This window comes from Hyperolius riggenbachi, chromosome 4, assembly GCF_040937935.1.
Source record: "Hyperolius riggenbachi isolate aHypRig1 chromosome 4, aHypRig1.pri, whole genome shotgun sequence".
Taxonomy (NCBI): domain Eukaryota; kingdom Metazoa; phylum Chordata; class Amphibia; order Anura; family Hyperoliidae; genus Hyperolius; species Hyperolius riggenbachi.
In genome coordinates, this window is record NC_090649.1 from 178,001,665 (window position 1) to 178,015,097 (window position 13,433).

General features: G+C 40.8%; 1 long non-coding RNA gene across 1 annotated transcript in view; it reads left to right on the plus strand.

Annotated features, from left to right (window-relative positions):
• LOC137570598 (uncharacterized) overlaps positions 1–11,196 on the plus strand; it is a 28,421-nt gene extending 17,225 nt beyond the window's left edge. Inside the window, exons 2-3 of the long non-coding RNA XR_011031099.1 lie at positions 4,558–4,680; positions 11,113–11,196. This is a non-coding gene — a long non-coding RNA (uncharacterized lncRNA). The remainder of the gene's footprint in view (positions 1–4,557; positions 4,681–11,112) is intronic.
• The last annotated feature ends 2,237 nt before the right edge of the window (positions 11,197–13,433 follow it).

A 13,433-nucleotide genomic window follows, 5' to 3' on the forward strand; every position in this document is an offset into this window, starting at 1 on the left:
AGTGGAAACACACCGACAGCAGGAGGTAAATTCAGCAGCAGGAGGAGGAGGATGATTGTGTGGCAGCAGGCAGTCAATGAGGCAGGCCTGCAGCAGCTGGCTCTCTAGTAACACACAAGCTACTAACTAAAATACAATGTCTATCTAACTAACAACAATATAGGTGTATATAGGTGGTGTATGTGAGCAAAAACGCTAGGTGAATGACCACAATAAAGCTCTTGCTAAGCCAAAGCACAAAGGAGCAGATCTCTCTCTGTACAAAGTCAGGCAAGGACGGAAAAACCTAATATGGCGGCCGCTATTTATAGGGTAGGGGCTGGCCAGGGTCCCCCTCAGTGATTGGCTGCCGTCAGAGGGCCTGGGAGCCCTCTGATTGGCTCTGAGGACATCAATCTGGGCTATGACGCTATTCGAGCTCGGTATTCGAGCTCGAATAGCGCTGTTAGCTCGAATAGCGCGAATAGTGAATGTGCTATTCGAGTTCACTCGAATAGCCCATTCAAATATCTCCAGCTATTCGGAGCTCGAATACCGAGCTCGAATAGCTGAAAAAGAGCTCGAATATTCGAGCTACTCGAATATTCGAGCTCTGTTGAGCACCACTGGCGGCAAATGACAGTTCTTAGTGAAACAATTCCCGCAGACTTTAGCAGTTAAAAGCACAGGCCCCTTACATCCTAGCAACACCAAATTTGCAGGATATGTTAAAATGATAGTGGGAAACAATATTTTTTTTTAAACAAGAAAAACATTTTTTTGTGCTGATAGTGGTAAATAAATAAAAAAATGACGTGGGGTCCCCTCTCCCGAGCCTCATAACCCCTTGTCCCCATGCAGGCTGGGATAGCCAGAATCCAGAGCCCCGGCCAACTGGGGCTTCGCACCCTGAGCTATACCAGCCTGTATGGTCCATGGTATGGGGGGGAGAGGGGCGGCCAAGCCTTCCCCTCTCCTCCGGAGTCCTTGTCCAATCCATGGGCAAGGGGCTCTTCCCCACCTCTGGTGCCCCAGGAGGAGGTGGGGTGATGACTCCCTGGGGGGGTTCATGGTGGCATCTGGGAGTTCCCTTTAAAAAGGGGACCCCAGATGCCCATCCCCCTCCCAGGAGGAATGAAGTACTCCTTACCCATTTCCACAAAGGGTTAAGTGAAATAAAAACACAATGACGAGAAAATTCCTTTATTAATCTTAATTAACATAAATACTTGCCTGTACCTTTAAGAAAAAGTTCCCACGCCAATATCCTCAAAAAGGTCCCACACCAGTATCCTCTCTCTTGCGAGCTTCATCTTGATTGAAGATCAAAGAAGCGCCCCCGCCGACACACAGCGCTGCTCACCGCGCAGAGGCCTTTGCTATTAACTGCTAAAGTCTGCAGGAATTGTTTCACTAAGAACTGTCATTTGCTGCATTTAAATGTATTCTTTGTTTCCTTTGAAATTTTAAAATCGATTTTTTCAAAAACTATAAGGTCTTTTTGGAAAAAATGTTTTACCTCTTGTTCCCACTGTTCTTAACATATCTGGCAAATTTGGTGATCCTACCATGTGAGGGGGCTTTGCTATTAACTGCTAAATTCGGTGGGAGATAATCACAAATTCATTTTTACCGTGATCTCCGCGATCACCACTGTGATTGCATTCCGAATATTTGTAATCACGGAATTTCCGTGGCCGATTTCCGTGATCCAGAATCGATCACAGCGTCAAATACCAAAGCCGAATAGTGAAAAAATGCTTGTGAATCACTGCTATTCCCTGATCACGGAAAATATCTGCCCATCACTGACCAGTAGTGTAAAGGTGCGGTCACACACTATAACTGCCATGTGCTCACAGGGATGCTTCCCTCTGTTACAGCTGAGTGATGCCTACTGTTGCTGAAGGGAGGAGTGGGATATGATGTTGCGGCTTCTGGCAGGTGAGAAGGGAAAGAATGCTATCCGCCATTACTGTTGCTTAAAGGATAACTGTAACGAGGGATATGGAGGCTGGCATATTTATTTCCTTTTAAACAATAGCAGTTGCCCTGCTCTCCTGCTGATCCTCTACTTCTAATACTTTTAGCCAAAGACCCTGAACAAGCATGCAGCATATCAGGTGTTTCTGACATTATTGTCACATCTGACAAGATTAGCTGCATGCTTGTTTCGTGTGTGATTCAGACACTACTGCAGCCAAATAGATCAGCAGGACTGCCAGGCAACTGGTATTGTTTAAAAGGAAATAAATATGGCAGCATCCATATTCTTGTCCTTTAAAGATTGCATGTATATCTATCTATCTGTACGTGTCTGTGTGTGCTTTTCTATATATCTACTGTATATATATATATATATATATATATATATATATATATATATATATACATATATATATAAACAATTTATAAACCTGTATAGAAAAACAAAAACAAATCTCTAAACCTAACCAAAAAACACATTTAAAAAATTGCAAAGCATATTACTGTTGTAAAACATAAATGAACAATAACCCTTTCTTTCAGACGTGATCCTGTCTGGACATAATCATTAAACTCAATCAAACTGGCATGGGCCAGTGTACATTTTACTTTCAAAGAATTATGGTTCTGTTACCATACCTAATTAACTGGGACAATGGCCTCAATTCACTAAGCTCATGCTGGAGATAATAAGGCAAGAGAAAACTTACCTCCACACAGTGAGAGAGTTATCTTATCTCTTCATTCCTTAAGTTACCTCCTCTGTAGTTAATTTACCTCCTCTGTAGTTAATTTACCCCCTCTGTAGTTTTTCACATGCAGTTAATTAACAGCCTGTCTTTAACTTTGGAGTTATTTTAAGGATTGGAGAGTTAACTTAAAGACAGAAGAGTTAACTTTAGGCTTGCCTGAGGTAAAATGTTTCCTGGATACTACATGCCTTATCACCATGGTAACAACTCTAGAAGAGCTATTAAAGACAGGAGATAAGCTTAGTGAATTGAGGCCAAAGAGTCTGTGTAATCGAAGTAAACAGGTATTAAAATGAGTATGTGTGAGGACAGAAGTAACAGCGGAGAAATCTTCTTCAGCAGTGTTTGAGTGAATTCAAATTATTTTATTTAATACAATATACTTGCGCAGTTCGCTGTTAGTTTCTGACCTTAAAGAGTTTTACCACAAGCTGTGTTGCTAGATTATACAAGAGACAATTTGGAATTGATTTTCACATGTTCAAAACTCTTTCCTGGTTAGAAAATGACAAATGAGCAAAGCAACATATTTGAATCAGGATTTTATTCAAAATGCAACATAATCACAGACAATATGAGAGGACATTTTAAAATCTGTCATCTTCTTTAGTTGTGTTTTTGGTTCTCTTCCTGATTATTCATGATCCCATTGTTCTCCTAAAAAGTTGTGAAAATTAGGAAACACTTTCATTTTTTCACGTTCCACAGGCTTTGAAAACCACTTGTAGAAATGGCTTGCTAAGGGACCTTTTCATAAAAACGTTTTTAAAGGGGCATACTCCCCCACCACATACTGACTCTGGATCCAGAAACCAAAAAACTTTCTGTGTCTGAGTTTTTTTTTTAAAAGCAGCACCTGTTAAACGTGTTGTCAATTTTATGTGCTCAAATAAAAGAACGGTTTTATGTTTTTATGCCCAGGCATAGGCAGGGGTGTTGTACGTAGTATTTTAACAACATGACATTTGTTAGTTTAGCAAAAGTATCAGAGACTGGTATCCGACTGAATGCTAAAACCTATTTACATGAACGCAAAGGAATAAATCAGAAACAGGCTTTTATAATAATCAATTTTATTCTGACATTGCAAATACAACAGTTACCAACTCTTGAAACAGATCTCTGTCCTGTTACTTAATTATGCTGTCTTTTGACACCACCATACATTTCCCCTCTGTAAAGGCCCATACACACGTCGGATTTTTGCGAACGACGGGTCGTTTGAACGTTCCGTCGTTCAGTCGTTCGCACGCGGAATCAGACGTGTGTACGGACTATCGTTCGCGTGATAAGACTGGTTTCCAGCGATCCGCCCGGCGGATCGCTGGAAACCAGTCTTATCACCCGAACGATAGTCTGTACACACGTCGGATTTGACGTGCGAACGACTGAACGACGGAACGTTCAAACGACGGGTCGTTCGCAAAAATCCGACGTGTGTATGGGCCTTAAGACTGGAATAACCCACACAGAAGATGAGCTCTGTTTTACTGCCTGTCTCCAATATTTTACTTTCTTCCCTTGTTGTACATATCAAAGTCTTTACTTTTCTATTTTAGATGTCCTGTATATCTAAAATAGAAAAGTAAAGACTTTGATACGTATCAAATATGTAGAGCAAGGGAAAAAACTAAAATATTGTAGTCAGGCAGTAAAACAGAGCTATTCTTCTGTGCAGGTTATTCCAGTCTTACAGAGGTGAAATGCATGGTGGTGTCAAAAGACAGCATAAGTAAGTAAACAGATCTCTGTTTATAAGACCAACAATTTTTTTTAGCCTATCTTTTATGCATTGGACGCCTCCACCCCTGTTTTAAGTGTCTTGTCTTGTCTGTTTTAGTTGTCCTAAAGAACTTCCGGAGTGCGACCACCTAGTTCCTGTCACAGACCCGGAAAACCGAGCGGGGATGGTTCATTTCCTGCTTGCTCTGACGGTGGTTGCAAGGATTTGCAGCCCACCTTTGTGAGTATATACATTCGTAGCATTTTGTTTTTCCTGAATCTTACACAATTCTGCACCATTGGGCTCCTAGTCTCCCTTTGTCATTGAGAAGCCTGGGGAACCATCAACATAAGCTATCTGCCTATGACTGCACTTTCTTTTTTTTCCTTTTTTCATTTAACTGAACAAAAATAAAAAATATACATATAGCTACAGAATATAGATAAGTAGTAAGTGGGAGTTTGTTTATCTTCCCTGGTTACGTTTACACAAATGTTTTATGGACTGTATTTTCTCTGCCCCCACCCAAATATACGTTTTTTTTTTTAATTAAATGAACATTTCATGGAACTGAAATAAAAGTATGGCAGAAACATCTTTACACAGTTAACACAACTAACCATACAAAAACTAACCATACAAAAATCTGGATAATAGACAAAGAATGGAGATGCTGGCACCACCGGTGCATGTCCCAGGGGAGCAGGAATACCGGGTCTCAATGCAAACAAAAGAAAAAGATGTTCCGCTGCACCGTGGGTTGGGTATAAAGCAATCTTCAGTTTATTGACACATCAGTAGATACACATATGGCTCACGCGTATCGGAGCTCACACTGGCTCCTTAATCATAGCCCTTAATGGCTATGATTAAGGAGCCAGTGTGAGCTCCGATACGCGTGAGCCCTATGTGTATCTACTGATGTGTCAATAAACTGAAGATTGCTTTATACCCAACCCACGGTGCAGCGGAACATCTTTTTCTTTTGCATACAAAAATCTGTTTACAGTATAATATAATGATCTGATATAATAGTGAATGGAAAACATGTCATCAGCATATATAGAAAGGGAACAAATACCCATCCCAAAGAAAAAGAAAAACGCCTGCAGAAAAAAATACGTGTTGGATCAGCCATAACCACGGGCGGTGTGTTAAAATTAGACCAGGTTTTATTATAGGAATCTTACCAACTCTGTAAAAAAGAAAAGTCGGGATGGTGATTATTTCACAAACTGTTCCAACAGGTGGCCCTCTCTTGACAGTGGATTGTATTTTCTATGAACAATGTAGGCTTATTTTTAAATAATTGACCAAAAAGTATCTCACATGGCTGAATGAGAGCAGGGTATGGCCATGTAAATTCAGAAATGAGGATGATATTATTATGTGGTACATATAAATATTTTACTAAATATATAAATGTGTATTTTTCACAGTCAAACTTGAAAAAAAAAAAGAAAATTACAATTATTAAAACTAAAATATCAGTGGTGATATGTTAGCCCAGCAGGCAGAGTCAGCACCTGCAAATAATGAGATATTCAAGTCCTGCAGTAAATTCAATAACTGCAATTAAATATGTTTTTGCCATTCCATTTCTCTTGTGTTGTCGTTTGTGCAACCAAGGATCTCAGAAAGGGTATCTTGGGTAATTAAGGATGTCGAGTAAGGGTAATTGGGTAATTAAGGATGTCTTAAAGGCATCATTACATTTGATGGCGTGACCTAAAAACAAATCTTTGTTCTGTTCTTAGCACTGCTAATGCAGAACAAACAGTAAATATTTACTAATGAAAAGCAGCAAAAAGCCAGTGTCGTGTACACCTTATGTAGTTGATCTTTTTAATCATGTCTAATGATATTAATATAAGTCATTCACTTAAAACAACTCGGAACAGCTGAAAAGACTGCTATAAATATGAAAAGGAAATGTAAATTCCTAGACTTTATTTACTGTGAACTTCTTGCTAATGTTTTTTTGAGCATTGAAATTATTTAGAAGAAAAAATATGGATTTATTTTAAAATATTTTGATGTTCTCAATACTTAAATTGGTGCACAAATGAGGACCAAATATAGTCATTCAATGTATGAAAAATATGTATTTAACAAGCATTGACTTGCTATGGTAAAAATTATGATAAGGAACTAGGGAGAAATTGAAGTCTACCTCTAAGCAATCTTTTCCCCCCATTATAGCAATGGTTTTTGCCTATACGTTACCAATAGGTATACCTACTATGTCCATAAAAAAAAGGTGCAGATACTAGGAATATATTTGAATTTCCCATTGCCATATAATTCAACAGAGTCTATATCATAGGCTGTAAAACTTATACATTGTAACTGATCAGTTGTTCTGCACCAGTGCATTGTGAAAAAACTTTTAATAAAAATGCATAGATGTGAATTGAACCGTTGACATTTACTTAATCTGGTCTGCACATTAGTTGTCCATACAGTTATAACTGGTTTAGTGTAAACCAGCCTTTATGGTGCTCACTAATGATCCAATCTTTTTCATTTTTATGTAATATAAAGGACTGCCTAAATTATCCATTCAATATATTCACTCACTTTACCCTATACAACATAGATTTGGTATCTATTCAAAATTTGAAAAAGATTGGATCATTAGTGGCCACCTTAACCATAACCTTTTTCCTTAATATTAATCTCTTCTTGGCATCTTTTCTTAAACTCACCATTTTATGTTAAACCCTTCCTGATGCCTGTTCTTTACCTTCCTCTTAACGTAAACCACTTCCCAAACACTTAACCTCCTAATCCCAACCCTCCTAATCATCTTCCAAACATTTGACAATCACATTTGGCTTGATGATCCAATATGATCTGCTACAACAACAAATTCTAAGGTGCTTTTCATGATGGTGCCAATAGCATGCACCTGTAATTAATGCAGCCCTCAGACCTTGCACAACAGCCAATCTCTTTGGGCATCTGGCTTTGAATGTTAAAGAGACTCCGTAACAAAAATTGCATCCTGTTTTTTATCATCCTACAAGTTCCAAAAGCTATGCGTCTGTGTCTGGAAGGCTGCCAAGTTCTTCAGTGTTCTGGTTCTGCTGTGAACTCCCCCTTCCAGGCCCCTCTATGCACACTGCCTGTGTATTATTTAGATTAGGGCAGCTTCTCTCTTCTCTCTGGCTGCCCCAGACCGCCAATCACACAGCTCATTGCTCCCTTCACTGTACAGTGATTCGCCGCAATGATGGACCTGTGGTCCTGCCTTCGAGACCAGCGGGCCGGAAGAAGGGAACAATGAGCTGTGTGATTGGCGGTCTGGGGCAGCGCCCCCGCACCTGATTGGAAGATGGCACCCAAACATGCGTGGCTTGTTGCTATTGATGGCCGCATGGCTGCAGCGTGTATACTGTATATACGCGGACATGGGGACCGAGAGCAGCACGACACAGGAAGGGGGACCCATAGACACCGGGAGCAGGACACAGGGGGATGAAGGAAATAAGCCGATGGTCATGCCGATTCCTTAACGGACCCACACCACGTGATCCGCGGCGCACTCCACCGCCAGAATAATCTGGGAAGCTGTGAGTAACAAAAGGATCCTGTCCTCTTTCCCCACCTCACCTTTGCTACACTTACCGTACATTTTTTATAGCAATAATAATGGCAAACAAGTGCAATTAGGACTGGCTGGGTGACTCTCACACTGCACAGTACACCCTACCACTTTTACTGGATACTTTCAATTCTATTATGTGCACTGTATTTTCATTTGTTATACTGCAGCATCTTTGAACATGATTTGTAGGGCTTTACTATATATATATATATATATATATATATATATATATATATATATATATATATATATATATAGTATTTGATCACTCAGTCATACTGTATACTATGCTGATATGCTGATCAGCTGATATGCTGATTAGTATGCTTTTCAACTAATCCTTCTGTGCTGTGGGTCTCCCTTTCCTACTTTCCCATTTCCATCCCAGTCAGCTGAAACTGTGGAGTAATAACTGGCTTCCACACACTATGCACGTTACCCAGGGCTTAAACATAAGACGCCCCTGGACCATGGAGGCACCAGGTTTAGTAGAATTTTTTTTCCCCTGATTTTTGTCTTCTAAACCTGGGTGCGTCTTATAGTCCAGAGCGTCTTATAGTCCGAAAAATACGGTACTTCCTGTTTTGGTGGCCATTTTGTTTGTTTATAAACAAACTTTTTGAAACTGTTTTTAACCACTTTTAATGCGGCGAGGAGCGGCGAAATTGTGACAGAGGGTAATAGGAGATGTCCCCTAACACACTGGTATGTTTACTTTTGTGCGATTTTAACAATACAGATTCTCTTTAAAAGTGAATAGTCCTGCTTCATTTGTGGTGACCAAAAATAACATAGAATTTCTGCTGGGCTGTTGTGAGGCCCATGTAACTTGAAAGAGGTAATGTATGTATTCTGTTTCACTTAGTAAATCTGAGATTGGAATTTGCTGATAACAGATCTAAACAATCAGGCCCTTTGACTTTGGACGGAAACTTCCTTTTTGAATTATAATTAAGTCTTTAAAACTTGTTATAGGAGATTTTATTTTTATCCAACAGACATGCCTGACCATCTGTAAACTGCAACCAATAGTTCAAGTTAGCTTCACTACGCAGCTTAATGGGTGGATCTTCAGACAGTGAGGTACAACATAAACAATAATTTTTAAAGTGGACCTGAGGTGTGACATGAGATTAACATGCGTATGTACAGTGCCAAGCATATTAATAACTAGGCCGTGGTCCCTTTTTTTTATTTACTGCCGGAAAGAGTTTCAGGCATGCAAGTGACAGCTTCTCTATTGTTTGTACCTTGTCGGATTTTAGCATAAAGGATCACAGAGCAGGGGATAGATAAAAAAGTTATACTTCATATCGTTAGCTCTGAGACTCTTGAGAGACTTTAATTGAGCAGCTACAATAAAACATTAAAATTACTTTGTAAATGTTCAAACATAAAATAAAAACATGGAATCTCAAAAAAACAAAAAAAAGAAGTAATTTTTTTGGAGTAGGAGGATAGATGCAATTGTTTATCTCATCAGTTTATTTTCACCCAGGGTTCACTTTAAGTCCTAGAAAGCAAGCTGTGAGGATACAACTTCTTAGGGATGAGAGATTTTTCATTACAGCACAATTTTGTTCATTTTCCTATTCAGTATTCGTAACACTGAAAATGCAGTAATATTGTTTCACCAAGATATATGAAATTACCTTTGATAATTGATAGTCATATATAGAATTGATAAGGCATAGCTGTCATCTGTAACAAGCAAGTAATACGTTGAACAAAACGCTTCACAATAGCTGGATTAAGCCATCTCACTGTGGGAACTCATGCACAGCACTGTGATCAGTTTACCAGAGCTCTGATACAGAGCACTTTTTATAGTCCCCTGCTGCTTTCTTGTCACTGCACTCTACTGCTGCTCTCGCTTCCTCATCTTTCTTTTCCCTCTAATTTAAATCCTCTTATCTTACGTAAATCCATTCTTGTTTACACTCCAGCCAGCAGTTTCCCGTTGCTAGAGCCCTCGCTCTCACACTGAGAATTGGGATCTATGGCCTGTTTTGGGGGACCTGTCAGTATAAATAACAAACACCGGCTAAGCTAATACTAGCAACAGCTGAAAATGATGTCTGCTCATTTGTTATATTATGTCTCTGCACCCTGTGCTGGTAGCTATGCTGTAATAAGTCACTTAAAAGTGGATCTGTGTTCCCTTCGTGCTGCCTAACTTGTCCGCATCTGTGACATGCAGACACCTAGATGTACTTACAGGCATGTTCATATAGCTGGCAGAGCACTGGAAGAGTGTCCCCAGAAGCTCTCAGCCCAGGACACTGAAACAGCAACTTATTTAAGTTGAGCCCACTATAGAATTTGTTTTCTACTCTGCTCAGAAAACCAAGGCTCTATGCAAATCTCAAAAAAAAATAAAAAAATGTAATAGATAATTATTTATATGTGCCGTACTAATGGAAAATAGAATCTTCTTCATATGAAAGTAAGGTCTGCAATTTTAACTCTGAAATGTATACATATATAATATAGCAATGTGACATGAAATCTGGTTTATTCCGCTCCCATCCAGGGCCAGTTTAAGCCACATCAGGGACCCAGGGCAAAAGTAACTTGGGCCCTCCAGCCAGTAAAGTCAGCTCCCCCAATGCCACCGGACCTTCCAGGTTGTCTCTCACTAACTGCTACTACTATAGCTCAGCTGCCTTCTAATAACTCCCCTGTCCGCTCTGATCTCAGTCTTCAGCCCCATTGCCTGTGCCAGGCATACAGAAGACACAAGCAGTGTGGCTGAAGGCAGAGATCGGGACGGAGCAGCTGCCAGGACAGGTGAGTAATTACAAGGCAGTTGAGCTACAGACCATGCGGGAGCCATGGGAAACAGTCAGGGTAGACCACCTGGGAGGTCCAGTGGTGTGGGGGCCTCTGGACCAGTCAGGGCTCTGAGGAAACTACTCCCTTTGCCTCAGTGGCAGGCAGCGCCGGTCCTGCTCCCATCAAAGAGAAATAATGAACTCTTCAGTTCTTCTTCATCACTGTCCTGTTATCAGCAGTTCTTGTTTAGTTAGTTACAAGTGTTCTGTGTTCTATTTACTTTTCAGGGATTGAGTGAGATTGAGAGCTTGTCTACAGAGGCGCTTTGTGTGATAACGACCGCTGACTGTTTATACCCCTGTTTATTGCCTGAAGAAGCAGGTTATACCTGCAAAACACATTGCAGCTTTTTGGGAGTATACAATAAATTCATGTTTGTTCAAAATGGACAGTTACTGTGTCAGCTTCTTGGAGGTAAGTCCACCACTTCCTCCTAAGCAATTTTAAAGTTTTTAGTGATTTTTATCCTGTTGGCGCCTCTGTTTCCTGCTACAAGTGACAGTTTCTGTCCGGGTCGGGACCTGGTTGGACTGAGTCAGACTATAGCCTCACTGGTAAGTAATTACAGCCATAAAACACTTTCCTGTCATTAAATGGCTTCTGAGAGCAGAAAAGAGATAAAAAAGGGTCAATAATTCATAGATTTGAGCTCTGGCATACTTCAATGGTGTCATTGAGCAGAGAACTGAAACAGTAAAACCTTAAAAACTAGATTTAATTATAAAATAAAACTGTGGGATATCTAAAAAAAAAATTAGGAGAAGAAGGATAAATACAATTGTTTTTCTCATCAGTTTATTTTCACCTCGGATGTGCTATAAAGGACACCTGAAGTGAGAGAGATATGGAGGCAACCATATTTATTTCCTTTTAAGCAATACCAGTTGCCTGGCTACCCTACTGATCCTCTGCCCCTAATACTTTACTGACTGTCTGACAAGATTAGCTGCATGCTTGTTTCTGGTGATATTCAGGCAATACTGCAGCCAGGTAGATCAGCAGGGCTTACGGTTAACTGGTATTGTTTAACCTCTTGAGGACTGCAGGGCTAAACCCCCCTAGTGACCAGGCCATTTTGAGTAATATTGGCCACTGCAGCTTTAAGGCCAAGCTGCAGGGCCGCACAACACTGCACACAAGTGATCTCCCCCCCCCCTTTTCTCCCCACCAACAGAGCTCCCTGTTGGTGGGGTCTGATCGCTCCCCCATGTTTATTTTTTTTTCCATCAATATTTTCGTTTGTGTTTTTTTTTTTTTTAAAGTCTGTTTCTTTAAACCCCATCCCTCCCTCCCTCCCTCCCTCCCTCCCCACAGCCAGCCAATTACGGCGATCGACTGTCATAGGCTTCTGCCTATGAGAGCCGATCACTCTCTTGTCCCCCAGGGGGACAGCCGTGTCACACGGCTGTCCCCAGTGCAGCGCTGCTGCTGATCGCAGCGCTGCACAGGCTAAACAGACGGCGATCACGGCGTCTAACAGTCTCCCGAGCGGCGATAGCCGCTCGGAGACTGAAAGCGGGGCGGAACTCCGCCCCTCAAGCAGGAGATGCGCGCGCAGCCTGCACGCAATCTCCTGCAAAACAGAGCCCCAGGACTTTATGCCAATCGGCGTTAGGCGGTCCTGGGGCTGCCGCCGCGGCCACGCCCATTGGCGTGACGCGGGCGGCAAGAGGTTAAAAGGAAATAAACATGACAGCCTCCATAGTCAACTCACTTCAGGTTCCCTTTAAAGTCGGTCTACCAATATAAAATCACAACCAATTCACATTACTCAAAGGCAGAATCAAGCACTTCTTGGAAAATATATCTGCCATAGCAACAGGTTCTCTTTAAATCTAAGATGAGTCATACATTGGTCACAGCATGGAAAATAAAAATCCATCACAGTACTGCAACAATCTCACTGATTTCAGGTGTACAGCAAATTTTCAAACCTCTGTTATTTTGGTTGCAACAGAGAAGAGAACAGAAAGCGCTTGATTGCAGTGTTCAGATACACAGTTATCTATCATAAGCACTCATTAGGACAATTGTTTGTATGATTAAGACATTATTTGTGTCATCATCTTATACTTTCAATCTTTCTGAGAATAAAGATGAATTTGATGCTACTTCTCTGAAAAGTCTTAAAGTAGCAACCAAGGGAAAAAAGACAGCTGCTTATTTAAGTTTTGGCCACTCAATATTTAGATTATGTTTGGGAATCTTCTTTCAAATAGCAAATGAGAGATGAAACGTTTAAAGCAGTGCGCAATGCAAACATTGATCGGAATACTTTATAGAGCCAGAAATAGTATTACTAGCTTGCCGTCACTGTGACATTAGAAGACAAAAAATCCACGTATCCAGGCCCGGATTTACATCACAGGAGCCTATAGGCACAGATGTCCTGGTACCCTAGACTTCACGCTTATGAACCTACAAACTCTGCTGCAAGTGTGCTGGCTGTTCCAGCTGTCACCTTTCCCTTACCTCCTTTGCCCGTCATAGGTAGCTACGGGTGCCTCTTAGTATTAGATAGCCAGAGGTACCCTCAGTATTTAGTTGC